Source organism: Phaenicophaeus curvirostris, chromosome 12, assembly GCF_032191515.1.
Source record: "Phaenicophaeus curvirostris isolate KB17595 chromosome 12, BPBGC_Pcur_1.0, whole genome shotgun sequence".
NCBI lineage: Eukaryota > Metazoa > Chordata > Aves > Cuculiformes > Cuculidae > Phaenicophaeus > Phaenicophaeus curvirostris.
The window spans coordinates 2099689-2117083 of record NC_091403.1 but is presented as its reverse complement, the minus strand read 5'-3'; positions in this window follow the sequence as shown (position 1 = coordinate 2117083).

Sequence of the window (17395 nt, the reverse complement as noted above, 5' to 3'; positions counted from 1 at the left end):
TCTGATTTGTTCTGTTCTTGGAAGGAAAGGTCTTACAGGATGAATGCCCAAAGCTACATTTTCATTCTTTGGCTAGCAAAATGGTCCACCAATTTATGCTTAAAGTATGTGAACTCCCTCCACACATATGCACAGTCTGCCTTATGAATCAATAGGAAGAATATACAGATTTTTTGTTACTTACAGTTATAATCACTGTAGTCTTTCTGAAGAGTTTTCAAAAGAACTCAAGGCTTTGATTCAATGTTAGCTTTGATTATCTGTGATGGGAGCAAACACTTCCTCCTTTAGTTTGGTGGACAAAAGAGTTGTACCACAGTGTTCGTTCCTCACAGTATCTGCATTGTTAGATCAAGCACCAGCCGATGAGCTTTATCCTAGTGGGCCATATTGGTTTAGTTTGAAGTGGCATTTGATTTGCTGTTGAGACTCTTCTTGCTTACGTCTAGAGCAAGAGCGGGTTTTCTTGAAAAGCCTTTGTTTCCAAACATGGGATACTTGCAAAACTCTGTTTACCTGAAGCACCACTGACTTGGAATCCAAATACTCTAGCTGACCTAGCAGTCAAACAGCTGCTTGAGCCTAATTATCACCTTTGTCAGAAAGTTAAAGAATTAGTAACTAATCTTACGGAAACTTGAACTGAAATCAACAAAACCACAGTGGAGTATGAGCAGGAAGTTCTATCATTAACCTTCCATTGTATTTCTTGGACAGCAACCTCCAAGACTGCCTATGCTGCGTGCTGTCTGTGGTGTGGAATCTGAAGAGATGCCTTCTCTAGTAAGGTAAGGCCTTTCCAGTGGCAATGGGGGAGTTTTTGTGCTATGCTGTGGTTTTACAGCATGTGTGATAATTACTTTTCTCAGCCTTGCCTGGGTGTAGTTAGGGATACCTGCATATCTCTCAAAATGCTGGTATAACTTCCTCATAAGCAATTGATTGTCCATCTCCTGCCGTGTTGTGGTGATGTTGCTGAATGAAGGGTAAACAAAACGCTGTCTGTTTAGAGCTGCTGCTTATCAGAGTGTGAGTGAAAGGAGGAAAAGGGAGAAAAAAAAAAGAGGTGGGCATTTTGTTATTTTTAAGAAAGCAATGTATTTATAATGAAAGGCAAAGATCTTGCAACTACGTGGCAGCAGTTTAGCATTGCATGGAGTCTTATTAGAAGTAAAGTATATGTTTAATTATTTGATTTGTCAAAAGAGGGTTGAACTCATGGGAATAAATATAATACACATGGGCTTAATTACCATGAATGGGTAGGCAAAAACAAAGTATGCAAAACAGTACGTTTACTCTTCACATGTGTGTATATACATATATAATTAGAGTTGGTCGGAAAATGCATTTTTCTTGCCACCCACACTTTCCTTGTTTTTTCATAAAAATAAATATTTTGATAGAAAAGCATGCACCAACTCTACCATGTTTAGCAATTGCTTGTCATAGAGAAATATAAAAAATGTTTGAAGTTAAACTCAAAGCAAAGAAAGCTGATTTTACTCATTAGAACTACATTACGCCCTAATTGGGAAGAAAATAGAAAGGAACAGAAACACTTGCTGCATCTGTATGGCAGAGAAATAAATATGTTTTAGACAAATACATGAGTATTGAGTTTCACTTGGTAGTTTACAGACCATCTTCAGCACACAGGGATCGGTGAACTCCAGGGACACTTCAGTAATTAACCCAAGAATGCTGTAAATCAGTGTCAGTGTGGACAGTAATTTTGGGCTTCTGCTGTTACAGGGGTGAGAAAGTGGTTGTCCCATAAAAGGTGGGGGGGGTTGTGGTTTTCGGGGTTTTTTTGAGCAACTTATGAATATTAAATAAAAATATAATTTTTGTCTGTGATGTAAATGAACAAGAATGGTGCTGCACCAATTAAGGATGTTAACAAATGTGCTTTCCAATTCACTTGGAAATTGAAACAAACAAAAAATGTGAGGTGGTAGGAAGTTAGATCTGTTTGCTCTTTTGAGAGGATGTTCAGATAGAGAAAGGTCAATAAAAAACTGTTAAAATGTACTTGCTTCTTTGATCTGTATTTATAAGCATCATTTTTTTCAGTTAACACATGCAGGTTCAATGAATTAAAACAGCCTGCTAAGGCTGAAGATTTATCCTTCTCCCAATATCTTTGCACAGGGAAACGTTAGTTTAGGAAGTTTATGATTTGGAGAAGATATATAAGTTAGACTGGGCATGATGCCAGATTTGGTCTGCTGCAGATTCATCACAAGCTGAGAATGTAAAAACGGTACAGATTGCTAATGCTTAGTGATGTGCAAACGTCTAGAAGTTCAGCTCAGGTATCATTCCTCTAGCTTAAAGCCTTTTCTAAATGGTCCATGTTCAGAAGATCTTGCAGTGTGGTTTGCTAGGTTTTTTCTTCTCTGCTGAAGAAAAGTAAGTACAGGACCTATTGAGAAGGCATTTTTAAAACTGGCACAAAAAGCATCGTGTATTCTTTCCTCAGCACTAGAGAATGAAGGTGCAGAAGTAAAAATGCTATAGATGAAAGCTGGCGTCCCCTGAAGCTGGTGCAAGTTTTCCCCCAGAAAGTATGAAGAATAAATTTTACCTTATTTAGAAACATAAACAAGAAAAGGAAATGCATAAAGACACTGATAGTTTTAATTATTCTGAAACCATCTGTTAAAGAAATTACGCAGCATTCAAAATCCTCAGAGGCTTTATTGCTCTGAGGAGAGTGAATTTAATTTTTTCCTGAAATTATTGGATTTGATAATAATGATCTTATGGTCTGAATTAATAATTTTTCTAATATGTTTTGGGTTTTTTTCCTCTCCTTTTTCCCTGCTTATGTAAGTTTTGAGGTAGTTAATCATGTCTCCCTTTCAGGAATTTATTAAGGCAGATGTGTAGCTTTAAGTACAGGAACAACGTCAGCTGGTGATTTACCTGAGTTTTTCAAGTCAGCCACATGCTGAAATTCCATTGCACCATTGCAATGATGTAAAGGAAATCCTCTGGTTTCTTTTTCTCTTGGTTCAAGCCCTGGTGCTTTAAAGTTTTTAGCAATTGTTTTTAAAGATGCAAACTGCTTTTAAATTACTTCAATGGTTTATGTACTCCCTGATTACATATAGCTCATAATACATTTATATTTATACACTGCAAATTGTTATATATGCTCTGTGTATGAACTATGCATAGTTTTACTGATGCTTTTAGGCCAAATGGAGGTTGCAAAACTATGTATCTGAAAGCTTATTTTTAAAGTTAGGTTTTTTTCATTTTTCTCACTTAAGTAAAATTCTATTGCTGCAAAGTAAAAATTCTATTGCTGTAAAGCAATCGTATGAGTGAGTGACCCTGTTTAAATGAACAGTTTATGGTTACTATATTAAAGCAAGCTTTTCAACTTGGCTAACACAACCACTGAATAAACACATATTGATATTATAGAACAAAATAATATATTAGTGCATTGCTCATTTGTGCTCTGATAGTCACCCTGATACTATTAGTCATGCGGGGAGTGACAAACACAATTACACTCGAGTGCTAATAGAGTGGAAGGGCAAAACTGCCTGACCTCGGCATCCTGGGTCGATTTAAATGTTTGATGTCTCATTGAATTAGTATCACAGTGTGAAAGACAAAGCTCAAACTAATGGAAATGAGCCTGGACATGCAATACTGCTGATTGGGCTGACATAATTAGAATAATATTCTTCACACAGCTAATAACAGGCAGAAGAAATAAATAACCAAGAGATAACTTAATGACTGCATGCTAAAATGCTCCTTTGAATATGCTAAGGTTAGCATTTTCTATTTACTTACGGAGCACGGGGGAATTTTTTTCTCTCTATAATCATTAACTGTGGTGATCAGATCCGTACTGGTCACTAAGGCCATATGAAACTATGCAGGTTGACCTAACTTTTCCCTTCCCCAACATCATTATTTAACCCTCAGGGCATTGTTACAAATACCTTCCTCCTTAGAAGACCTGCCCAACCCCTCACATAAAGAAAGAAGAAAAAGAGAAAAAAAATTTAAAAAGCTGATACGTGATGTATTCATTAATATATAGCCTTGTCTCTTGTACTCTTGCCCTTGTATTCGGGGGGTACAAGGTCATAAAGTACAACTAAGTGTACAGGACACTTCAAGAACGTGGATTTCTTTGGGCACAAAGTGGAATTTTTATATATTTGATACAAAATACAGGGCAATTTTTTGAATGCTTTCTACAGTAGCTTATCTTAGAATTTATATTTGGCAATCACTTATGTACTTTCTTAACTAGAGGTGAGGCGATACATATACAGACTTTAGAAGGATGTAGGTAAGATAGGAATATGCAGAAAACCACTTGACATCACTCATCAGTTCCATCTAGACCTCTTGCTTCATCATTTGCTCCCGATAGCAATATATGCGCTAGAAATCCAATCTAACAAAGCACTTTTGCTTAACTTTAGGTGGGCAAGTCTTTGCCATCGGTGGAAATAGTCACATTTTCAACCCTTAGCATGACCTTTCGGGATTTTTCAGGAAATAGACTTTTGATTCTTAACAGGAACCTACCAAAAATGAAAGCCAAGGAAATTTGCCACCTAGGTATCAAGGAGTGCAAGTCTGAGACCCAGATAAAAAAAAGCTTGTTCAATGGATTGGGTTGGTGAAAAGCTTTTTTCTTTTCCTTTTGACTTACAAAAAGTTCACAACTTTAATTTTTCTTATGTGAATGTTTCCTTGGATTAAAAAATGAGAAAACAACAGCTTCCCGGAGAAGGTGAAGATTATTTTCAGCTAATATTAGTGGAAAGTATCAGCAAACAAAATACTTCTAACTTTGAGCTTAATATAGTAACTTTGTCTTAGAAGTTGCTGAGAGAAGTCTTTGGAGCCAAGTCTTCAAGACAGTAGTTCCTCATGGGGTTTCAGTCAAGTGCAGGAAAAATACATTACTTAATGCAGGATCTGACGGTGAACGTCACTGTACTTCTGGAGCTACGGCCTCATTCACAAGATGGTATCACTGCAGCAAGAAATTGCTAATAAGATCTTATTCATTTAAAGTGTGCTTGTTAGTGATAACTAAAACTTCCCCGTCTCAAAACACCTAAGACAACGTGCATGGTTTTTTTATGCCTGGGTGGCCCACAAGTTTATGTAATGACAAGCTTTCTATCATGAATGTACCGAAGTGGAAACCATAGTCTTAAATGAGTACAATGTTGCATGTTGCAAACTTGTAGGCAGAGGAGTCCCAACAGAGCGTTTTAGCTTTGACCAGCACAAGGCAGTGAAATGCTGCTCATCTGTTATGTTCATAAGCTGACCTACATCTGTTACTTGTTTTCAGATAATAATAAAAAGAAGGCCCAGCATTTTCAGCAAATCACATTATTTCACTTCATTAAGGGTTAAGGGTTTTATGTCAGTCTATTACCAATTCAGACTGAAGGAGCACTGCTGAGCCAGCATATGCCGCAGTATCAAGGGCTGGTACAGAGGTAGATCTCTCCTCTCAGCACAATCGCCTGTAGTACCACGGGGGTCTGTTCAAATGAGGGCTTAGGAAAGTGCTTGCCGTTTGTGTTGTAAACTAGCACCATTAGTAACCGCAAGTGGAATGCAGGTAGTGAGAAATACGTAACTGATACCATGCCCCAAATCTATGATTCTTGGAGTAAGCAACCCAAAATTGTGCCCACCTCATCCAAAAACTTCTGTCTTCTGAATGTTATTGGATCATTTACCTTTGTCAGTTCTTCACGCTCTGTGGAACAGTCAGTGTTGACTTTGGTCTTGCCTGTTGGGCTGTTTCCACATCCTTATGGAAGCAGTGCTGGCTCCCTTTAGTAACAATTTCAGTATCATGTTAGAGGAGTGAGAGGAACTCTGTTCCTCCATAACATGGAAAAGACAGAAGGTATCATACTGATGAATGAGAAGTAGGATGCTAACAGTTTCAGGCTGAACACTGGGTTTCATCAGGATCAGTCAAATCAGAATTATGAATCGCAGTTGTTCTGTGTGTCCTTCCACAATTTGTGTCTCTTCATATTTCAGCCCCTGAACTATGGCTTGAGGTATGTTCCCAAGATGTTTTCCATAGATAACTTATTCATATCTTCCATGTTTCCTTTGTGCTCTGATTGCATGGAGAATGTTATTTTGTTTAGTTTTATGCTAAGTAAGAATTTAAATGTAAAGAATGACTATGACATTAGTTAAACTGTTTTTTAGAAGGACTGTTCTAACAAGTTAAACCTAGTCAGGTGAAAGTAAAACTGCTCTTTGGCACCCACCAGTGTGTCACTATCCGATTCTTGTATGGCGAAGGGCTGGTTTTAGATGGCAGAATAAGGATAGAAAATGTCACTGTGTTTATTTCTGTTCTTATCCACAACCAGACAGCTTTTTCTCTGTCCTTTCTACAACATGCTTCTCGTGTGATCTCAAAAGATCTTCACCAAGGCTATTGATGTAAACTGAAGTCTTTTGGATTTGAACCATAGTGTTCCTAGTAAGCAAATGTGCATAGCAGTTGGTCCATCATTGAGGAACAACAGCAACAAGATGTAAGGGTGGTTTTCAGTAATTCTTGGTGCTCATAGACTAGTATATGCCCTGAACTATGAGGTCTGTTTCATTCCAAAATTTCTTAGTTGGATATTGTTATATTCCTTTCCCTTTTTATTTTCTTTTTCCTCCAGTGGCCTTAGTCTTGATGATCCCTTGTGACAGTCAGTTCCACAGACAAGTACTGCAGATTTTCAAAGCAGTAGTTCTCTAATAAAAGAAGATTGCTTCACTTAAAATACCATGCACCTATTTTGAACAGCAAACCCAAGTATTGTCAAGACAGCTATCACTGGTGTTATTTACTAATAACACCCAACCTGGCATTTGAAGTAGGGAAATTGGGGTGGTCTTATGCAAAACATTGATGACCTTTCTGGACCGCAGAACTGTAGTCTTTGCACTTCATTCAGAAAAGACAGGAACTTGAGTAATAATAATTTGAAATAAAGTCCTTTGTGTGTTCAATTCTCCCAGTACAAACACTTCACTAGCAAGGAATGTACTGAAAGTGGTGGTATTCCAGTACTAGTTGAACGAAAACAGCCCTTGGCAATCTGGGCTAATAAGGATGAAGAATACTTGCAGACAAAAAAAAAAAAAAAAATCACATGGGTTTTTTTTTGTTTTGTTTTGAGCAAATGTAGAAATATCACATGTAGCTGCAAACTTGATTTACTTTCATGCCATTTGACAATCTGATAATTTTTACAAAGATATACTTAAAATGCCGTTTCATGCAAAGTTCACTTTTTTCCTTGTTTAAAAAACACATCTTTAATTTGCAAGGCTGTGTATTAATTTTGCTGAGAGCACCGTTTATTTCCCTTTCCTTCTACTTTATTTAAAGTCAGTTGTTGACAACTCTCAGGCGTGTCAAACTCTCACCGCTAATAATTGCTTAAGGATCCCTAACTTCTATAAATGTTGGTTCCAGCTAAAAACCCAGTGCAATAGCCCTGTTTGAGGGAAGGGGGAGGGAAAAAAAGGAAAAAAGGGGTGGGGAAAAAAAGGAAAAAAACCTGAGAACTTCTTCTGATGAATTTTTGATTTTCCTTCTTAACAAAGAAATGTCTGTGATTCAAAGAAATAGCTTAAAGTGATATTATAAAATAGAATATGGAGTGCACTGTTCTGAATGACTCTTTGCTTTTAATGTGAGGCTGAAAAATTGTCAGTGCCTTTTTTGATTAGATGAGATTTTTTTTTTGTTCTTGATCTAAGAATTGAGGAGAAAAACATGCTACTTGCATTTGAATATGGTATGAGCTAGATGTAATGTGTTGAAGATAAAGCAATACCAGTACTGCCTCAAGGCGGCACCTGTATCTGTGGGTCAATGCCATTTCTCTTTAGATCGCTGCTGAGCCCCTCTCTTGGCTGCTGCTTTATTAGGCCTAATTAGGCAGGCTGTCACTTTTATTGGTGATGGAAAAGGAAGATAAGTAGATTACTTGTGTCATCTATCTCTATCCGGACGTGTCTAAAAAGTCTAAAGTGATTGCTGTGGGCCACAAATACATTTCACAAGAGGGAGAAAAAGAAAAAAAAACCTCAGAAATGTATTAAACCTCTAGAAATGACTTACCTTTGGCACTACTGTGTGTAATTTCAAACCCATAGAGAAAAGAGTTACAGTACACACGTAAAGTCCTTTTGTTCAGAGAGAGAAGGTTGTCTGTAATGGTTTTTGTGATATCAAAATAATAATACAAAAAAAGCTGTTTTCTGCTTAAAATTCTAGTAGTGGTTATATATATTTTTTAAAGTTAATCCAAGCTGTAGGAGTGCAGCGTCTGTGGCTGGTGGAGTGGGCTATTTTGATGACAGGCTTGTTGGTGTGTTCCTCTGATAGGCTCTCTGTTTGGATCATTGCTCAGGGCATCTCCAGTTTGTGCAGCGTGTATGTATTTTTAATGATTGTTTAGAGGAATAATTAATTATTTTCTAAATAAAGCATCGGATATTTTCTTAGATGAATTCATCATTGACAACTAATGTTATCAACAGCCAGTCAGTGCTTGCAATTCTTTAATTTCTGAGATATCTTCCAAATTGGAAGATGATATTGCCTAGAATGTTCCTGGATAGAAAGAGCTTATTAGCTATAGCATTGTGGTAGGAAAATGAAACTACCTTTAAATGGACTCTTATGAAAATGAATTATGATCTTCATTTAAGGGTGCTTGCAGGGTCAGATACTAATCCTCATGAAACCTTAAGCTCAACAATAAAATAAAGTAGTTTTTTTTATTTTTTTAAATTCTTAAAGCTACCAAATCACAAAGGTATGTGATAAAATGCTTTTAGAAATTTAGACCTTTTCTTTTAGATATGTGCTCTAACTTCAACTGTTGATGCGTGTAGTCATGAGGGATACAGTATTTGGTCTTTCAAGATCTAATTGCAGCCACAGAACAAGAGGCAGTATTAGCATTGGCATCTATAACGAATATGCCGGAGATGTCTGTGTGAAGATTCTTAAAATCTAATGGGCAAGTGCCTTTCACTATCAGCCAGAAGAAGGAATTTATAAGTATCAGTGAAACTACTTTTAGACTTAAAATCAAACTCAGTCACATTGCAAGGGTAAGAGGAAAAAGTTTTTCCTTGGTAAGGTTTTGTACTAGAGATAGATTAAGGAGCAGCAGGGCTGATGTTCGCTAATAACAACATACAGACTCACTAGGGCCCTATTCAGCACTCCTTACCCAACAACACTCCTGTAGGCTTAAGCAATATAATTTCAGTGGACGTTTTTTGTATGTAACGAGTGTCGTGTAAGGTCTTTAAATGATGGATTCTGACTTCTGCACCAATGGCATCTTTATTAAACATTCTGCTTTCCATGGGCAGTCAGCCATTCTGTTTGCTTGGAAGCTTCAAAACTTCTCATTCATTATTCAATTCTGGCTGTTTAGGGGTTACTTTCTTTACCTTAAAGACCCTTCTTCACAGATGTTGCCTAATTGTATCCATACATATTGAGATAGCTGGAAGTACAGTCTCGTGGAAATCCACCATTAGAACATATAATTTCAGACCCTGCCATACAAGCATTTTTGTGTGAGCAGGATTTTTTTGAAATGTGTTATGCTAGAAAAAAATCTAAATACAAGACAGGGAGGCACCTAGTGCCGGGATCTTTAAAATGAGTTTGTCTTGAAGAACTTGCAGATTGTTATTAGGCTGAAGAAATTCAGAAAATTGATGCTAGTACATCATTCAGCCTTTTAATATTAGTCTTCTTTTTCTGTCTGCTACTATAAGCTATAAATTTTATTCAATACTCAGTTCTTGGTTATTTATCTTAATTACAGTTTCTACTTAGAGTGGGAGTCTTTTTTTTAAGCTCAGAATTTGAGGTGACAAGGTCTCTGAATTACTAAGGAAATGTTTTGACGTGTGATAAGTGTTTGGTTTCAGAAGTTCAAAGGTTGAAACTACTTTCCTCCCCAGTCAACCTTAGTATATTAAAAAAACATGCCTGGTTATCTCTATGGTAGAAATTCTCTTTGGAAACTGAGTGCTGCTGTTGGTCAGGGGCTCAACAGTAGCCTCACAGGAGGTGATCTCTTGTCAGGAATGTGGTACAAATTCTGAATTGTCCAAGAAACAAAACCTTTTTACTGTAGAGAAACTCTGGCTTTTGGCTTATCAAACTCAAGCTGCTCCATAAAATCAAAAGCTAGATCTCTCACTTAAAAGATACAGGACTGTGTCCTTGCTTATGGGAAGGGAAAAAAAATTTTTTTTAGCAAGTGCTCTTTCTTTGCAATGAGTGGTGCCTGCTCGTTTCATGGATATGTGAGAGTAAAAGACTTTTAGAACATTTTTATGTCCAATTTACTTCCTAGTCAGTTTGGTCTTCCATGTTGGTATGACCCCAGGTTTGTATGATCGCATGCTGCTGCAGAAAAGGACTGAAATATATTGATCAGTGGAATATTAAGTCAGTAATGTCTTCTACAAACTTTTTCCCTTTTTATGTTTGCATTCTTGCAGGAAATACACAAAAGGTTTTTGTATTCCATGTGTGTCCAGGCATGATTTACCCTATGTTTTTGTATTCTATGTGCGTTTAGGCATGATTTACCCTGTAGTTATTGCAACCTTTGAAATTAATAAATGTAGCCCGGTTAGGTTCCTCTAGCTCAAAAGCACTGGACTAGCTAGCTGGTTCCAATTCACTTTTAAGGGATGTTCAAGATTCAAAGAGGTTCTTGATTTCAAAAGACAGCTTGCTTTTCTCTAATCATGTTTGTTCCTTCTCTTCAGGCGTCGAACCAATTAGACACCAAGAAGTACAGCCTAAAAAGCCAAAGTTCAGTCCACAAAATTCTTACAGAGCTAGCTGAGATAAGTTTTAGACTCAAAATTTTTAAATTAAAAGCACTATGTTTATCTTTTTCCTATTTCTGTGTTTTCCATAAAGCCAGAGCCAAAGTCTCTGCCAGCTACACTGGGCTTTGGTGGGATAGTTATCTTCCATATTTATTTCTCATGACTTAAGTTTTGTCTTTTTATATTAAAGTTCCTTTTTTCTTTTATTTGAAACTGATGACAGCTGTATTAGCAATGTAGGGATATTTGTGAGGAGGGCCAGGTCACAAAGATGATTTTACTGAGTACCTGCAGGTACATAACAGCTCTGTGGATGTGACCTCTGAGCACTCGTGTTTATCAGGCAGGAATATTTAGCCAGACTCTGTGTTTTGCCAGGCGCTTTCTTACACAGTACTTTGACACATCTTCCGCTTTGCAAGTCCGTCTGGCAAAGTCCAGCATGGAATCCAGCGTGTAGGTGGAGCCCTGGTTTGGCAGCCCCACAAAAGGCAATGCTGAGTCCTAATTGCATTAATGTTTTTCCTAGTTTCTATCAAATCTCATTAGCATTAGTTTTTCCTTTTAGAACATAAAAAGCCAGTACTAAAAATGCACAAATATTATTGTTCTTTATTAATGACTTCTATATCCAATTAGTGAAGATCATTATTGCAATCTGTTACGAGTTGCATTGCACACAAGAGACAATAAACAAGATTCCCATGAAGCAGCTTTATAAATGGCTTTATAAAAGTAGCATTCTTTGTCTCTATCAAGTCCTTTAGTCTGTCATTTTGCCGTACAGCAGACTGAGTTGAATGGCACTAGTGACAAGCATTTGTCACAGGGGGAAGACTTTATCCACGTCAGAATAGAGTGCAGGAAGTGCCAGCTTCCCCTGCTACCTATCTAGGTTTGTTGTAGGATGAGAGTATTTCAGTTATATGGCTCAAACGAGTCACATTTCATTGCAGGTGATATAACCTGTTTGCTAAACACATTTTAAGGAGAGATACTGTGTTTTAATGGACATTTAGTAGCTGGCTACCAACGATCTATGCTCCCTGCCTGGGGACAGCATGCAAGGTTTATTAAATATTAAGAGGCTGTTCATTACTTTATGGAACTATGACAACAGAATATCTGCATATTTAGAAAACAGTAAATTAACATTCTTTAGAATAGCTGCTTCAGTTAGGGTAAAGGACTAATGTTTATCTGGCTAAAGATGCATAAAAATGTGGTGTCTTCTTTGAAGTTTGCTCTTTGCTCCTGCTACTTCAGAATGTTAAAATTAACCTACACTGTTTAATTTAGAACACAAATGAAAGCACTATCTCCTTCTAGAGAATGCAGAAAACCAGGCATCTCAGATAAGCACTGGTTTTGCAATGTCTTTAAAAATCCCAATAATGTAACAAAGTCCATAGCGGTGTATTCTTTAGAGGTTTGTCTGTCGCCACTAATTAGGAGAGGTGACATTTATCCCTGTATCAGGCATACGGAAGCTATTCAAATTCCATTGCAAATCTCAAGGAAAAGTTAGGTCTTTGCAAAGAGACTGTACCTTTCTGACAAAAAGTCAACAAACTGTTTGAAAGGACATTGTTCACTTCAATGAGAGTTTGAGGCGAGGTGTATGCTTTTGGTACATTGGCTGTTTGAATAACAGAGAGGCTCATCAACACTGTTGAAGCCAATTATAAGTTGTGAGTATTTGTACCCACTCTTGCTTATATGGGGCAAATCAGAAAAGAAGAAAAAAAAAATCCCAGCCCAAAGCTCTATTTGGTCCTTATCTTGCCAGTCATGCTGAGTGAGCAGAGTCTTGTTTCCATGTGGAGTAGTTTGCAGCAAAATTCCCTCAGTGGTTACCATGGGACACAAGATCTTTTTAAGTGGATCCCTTGTGAAGTATAACAGGACAGGCAGCAGAATAATTTAGCATTAGACATGATTTTATCTTAAATGTATGGAGTTCCAGGGGTCCCAAATGTATTACCACTCAGTGATGTGCAGCTAATGTTTTAAAAGAGTCTGGGGGGTGGGGACGGACACCACAACAACTATTAGTCTCCTATGGGCTGTAAAGATGTTTTTCCAGGCTTTAGAGTATGGAACTAGGGGACCTATTAGTATGTTTTTCCAGTTCAGCATTAAAAATACTGACAAAGAGAAACAACATTAGCTGGCAATAAACTTATAACAACGATGATGTCTGAAAATTATTAGGCATCGGTCCTGAGACATACGCTTGGCCAAGTACTGTGCTGAGTACAAGAATAATAGAAGGTGGGGATGGACTGAGGTAGCCTTAAGTCATCTTTCAGCCAGGCAGGATCCTGACTCTGACTTGTTTGTGCTATTGCAGCAGTGGATAGACTGAGCATCAGATACAGAGTGGAGTGGGACATGCAATGTAGCTCACTGATTAAATTGGTAGGATAGACCGAAATACATGTTTGGAGACTGAAGATGTTTTAGGAGGCTAAAGGGTTATTTTGTCACAGGAGAAACTACAGGCTAAAGAATGGTTCACAAGAATCGTGACCAGTGCTTAAAAAGCCATAAGGAGTATACTAAAGCCAAGAAAATTACCCTTGTTTAACAGGTATGCCCGAATTGATCAACAGCCCTGGAGGTAGCACTGATAGCAACTGGGACTGAACAGAGACTGGCCTTTAAATCCAAAGGTTAGAGATGGTATAAGAAATGAATATTGTTTTATTTTTAAGATGGTCCTGCTGTCCTGGCCTCGGTATGCACTCCCTATGGCTATTCAAGCAATCTTCTCATTTGTGTTGAGTATTCTTTTTTATCAGTTAGGCATCCCTTTTCTTCCTCTTCCTTTGCACTCGTTTTTTGTTGCTGTCATGCTCTCTTGCTCTTTTTCCCAGCTAATGTTCCTGCCTTTTCCACACCTTGCAAGCATACTTGTAGTTCAGCGTTGAGTCTAGGAGGAATGCCACTAGACTGCCATGACTACTAAATTTTATCCTATATTATCCACTCATATCACTGCCTGGGTTTGACTCTGTTTGTGTCACATATATGAGAAAGTTGTAGCTGAAGTTGATATGGCTATGAAGTTTTATAACAGAGTGCATAAATGGCTTTTTTTTTTTTTAAGTGCTGCTTTGTCAAAATCCTAAGCAGGTAGAAAGCAAGATGTGCACCTTTCCTTTATAAATGTAACTGTAGCATTTATAAAAAGATTGCTAAGGATAAGTGTTCTTGGAGATTTCAGTAGTGCTTGGTAGTTTCTTCTCCTTTGTTGAATTGCTTAATATCTCCTTTTCTTTTGTTCCTTTCCTCACAAAATCTCGCCTTTGGTGTTTAAGGAAAAGACAGGATTCAACACTTGTGAGTCTTAGCATTTAAACTTCAAATCCATTCTGATTTAAACTGGAATGAACTTCCTTGGAAGGAAAAGGAAAATCCTCTAGATGTCTCATTCATCTCAAGGTTGTTCATTAGGCTCTACTTGGTGGAATATTCCAAGGAGAATGGGAGTTTTCCATAGGTCCTGAAAAAAACCTGGTTTTTGACTGCAGTGAAATCTTTCCAAGGTATTACAGCCCATTGTGTTTATGACATTCCATTGTGACCTCACACTTACTGTTGTATTATGGCAGAGCCTCAACAACGTGAGTTGATTGATTTAGAATAACTGACCTACACACTTGACAAATACTTTATGAGACAGCCTCAGAGACACCATCTCTGGCTCACTTTCAGTAAATGGCAGCAGCAGTGGTGGCTGCTGTTACTGACTTTGTTGCAAATCTGTCTCCTGGGAAGTTACAACTCCCTGACCGCAACCTATCAAAGCACAGGTGGCATTTTTATAGAGCACTTTAGATGTGGTCCCTAACATTGTATGGCAAAGCCACGGGGTGAATTTAAACTATTGGGCGTGTATCCCAGCAGTGTAACACGTGCGGTTCATTTTGGTACTTCCTGTTGGATGACCATTCTGCTCTTTGATTAGTATTTCTGTTCTCTTGGTTCACCTGAAGCGGGAAGGTGTGCTCATGTCTCCTGTTAAGCATGGGTAAAAGGATGTCTGCTTCCACTGAATTTGTACCTGTGTTTTCTTTGTTGTCTTCATTTTTTTCTCTACTGTTTCTCAGATTTCCTATTTGCTCTCTTCCCCTACAGATCCTTCACTCCCTCTGCCAGCAACTTTAATTGGTTTTGGCCTATACATCTTCCTTAAAAGCTCCTAGCAGCCTTTCAGCCTTCTCTGCATTCAGCTTCATCTGCCCTCCAAACCCTCTGTCTTCCTGAGCTCCCTGCCTCTTCATGACTGTTTCTCTTCTGGCCATGTATCCACGTGTCCCTAGCTCTCTGGAAGATTAGAGGTCTTGGTGTCTTCCCTGGAACCAGAGCAGCACAAGGACAAAGTCCAAAGGCACAAAATACCTCATGATGAGAAGACTCACAGTGTGTGTGTGAGCTCAGTCTTGTCTCACTAACTTGCCACTCCACAGCCAGTGCATGAAGACTGAGCACACATCAGTTTGAATGAGTACTGGCTGTGCTAGTGGATAGCCATGGTTTGATAACAGGAAAATTTTCATACGTGCTGCTTTTACGGGGATTTCTGGCAACAGTGGTTATTTTTGGGGGTTTTTTTTTGTTTTTTTTTTTTTTTAATTTGACACTTCCATCAACAGGTTGCAAATCTTGTCAGGTAGGGAAGGGGTAAAGTCTACCCAATCAGCTAAAAAAAGTGAAGGAAGGCTATTTAATTTCTTCCATTTGTTGCATTTAATGAAGAAACTGATATATGAGCGTTGTAAGGGAATGGAATAGGAAAGGGGAAGAAAAACCTCTGTAGGGAGCTAGCTTCCTCATGAAATGCTTGAATATTAACTGAGGCGGGGGAGGGGGACACCCTAGAAACTTTTAAAAAAGGAAGACCTATGATGGTGCAAACTGAGGCAAATTTCTGCTTTTTTGAATCTCCTTGAACTTAGATTTTTCTCATCTGTGTGTGAAGTAAAGTTTAGAGCATTTTCTGTTTTTTCTGATCCTGCTTTCTACTAAGTTTGCAAGTCTCCAACTTATCTCTGAGCCTTTACAGTGTTCTTCTCTAGTGGGAACCATCCCTTGGGTTCTTCCCCCACAAACAGCTCTTTGGTTTCTAAAGGAAGCGTTTTTATTTTGTTTTTGTTGCCGCCGTCCAAGACTGACAAATGGGTTTAGTCCCAGGCTCCTCCTTCAATTATTAATGAAAAATATTGTATTACCTGAGGCTAACCCAACACTGCGTTCCATTTCCAAGCCTTTGGCAACCAGTAATCTTCTTACTGTCTAAAATGCAGAGAAGAAAATCTTTTGCCTGTTTCTTTTTCCTCCTCTGCTTCTGCCTCCCCGCCCTTTCCTAAGAAATATTTCACTGTGTGAATTACAGGATGACTCCAATGAGTTTGCTAAGAAAGCATTGTGATAAATAAAAGTGAACATCATGCAGTCTGATTGTCACTTGTTTAGGATTTAAAGAATTGCTTTCTGAACATTAAGGAGATTTAGACATGGGTTAATTAAACATTTACATACATGTGTAGAACAATATATTGTGTGGTGCAATAATATGCACTTTAATCAGAATCTGTGGGTGTTGTGTGTTTGCTTGTTCCATGTTAATTGGTATCGTGCTGGCTCCTAGCTTAGGTCTTTGGCTAGATGGAACAGAATAGACATGGTGTTTTAAATATTTTAATTAGGACCAGCAGTTCCCGGCTCGCTCATTTCTCATTGGATTGTTTTTCATGCATGAATAAATTAGCTAGCATGGAAGTACTTTGCAGAAAGTAGTTGCCCTCTAGCCATAAAATGAGTCCTGTTCATTAATACTTTAATGAAATTAGCTGTGAGCAAAATATCATTCCTTTTAACTGTGTTCTAATTTCTTAATTTTAATTAGGCACATAATTGTAGTATACTGAAATTATCTTAATGTACAGCAAGAAAAGTTCTATCACCGTGGGCCTGTGGCTAAAACTTGAGCATACTTGCAGTATATTTCAGCTTGCAATTTTTCTCTTCAACTTTTCCTAGCTAATCAAAATCTTCTCCTTACTTCGTGTTATTGCAACATGATATCAGGAACTGACTAAAGCTTTTGAATACTTGGAAAATAATCGCTCATGCTATATTTTGTTGTTGGCAACATTCATTTGACAACCCCACTTTTAGGGTCCATCATAACCCAGGAGCATTTCTAGGAAGTGTAGAGTACACAGAACATATTTGTTATTTTGACTTTTTTTCCCCTGAGATTTTCCATGTTCTGCTAACCTCGAGTCACTACATTTACTTCATAATTTTACAAACCAAGATATGAAGCAGTGAGGATATATGAAAGCTAAGAAATTTAGATTTTGGCAGCTCCAGCATAGGTCATCTTTGGCATGAAGTTTAACTGATATAAATCAGTCTAGGTAATTTTGTAGATGCAGACAGTTTCCACTTTGGCAGATACAGTTCT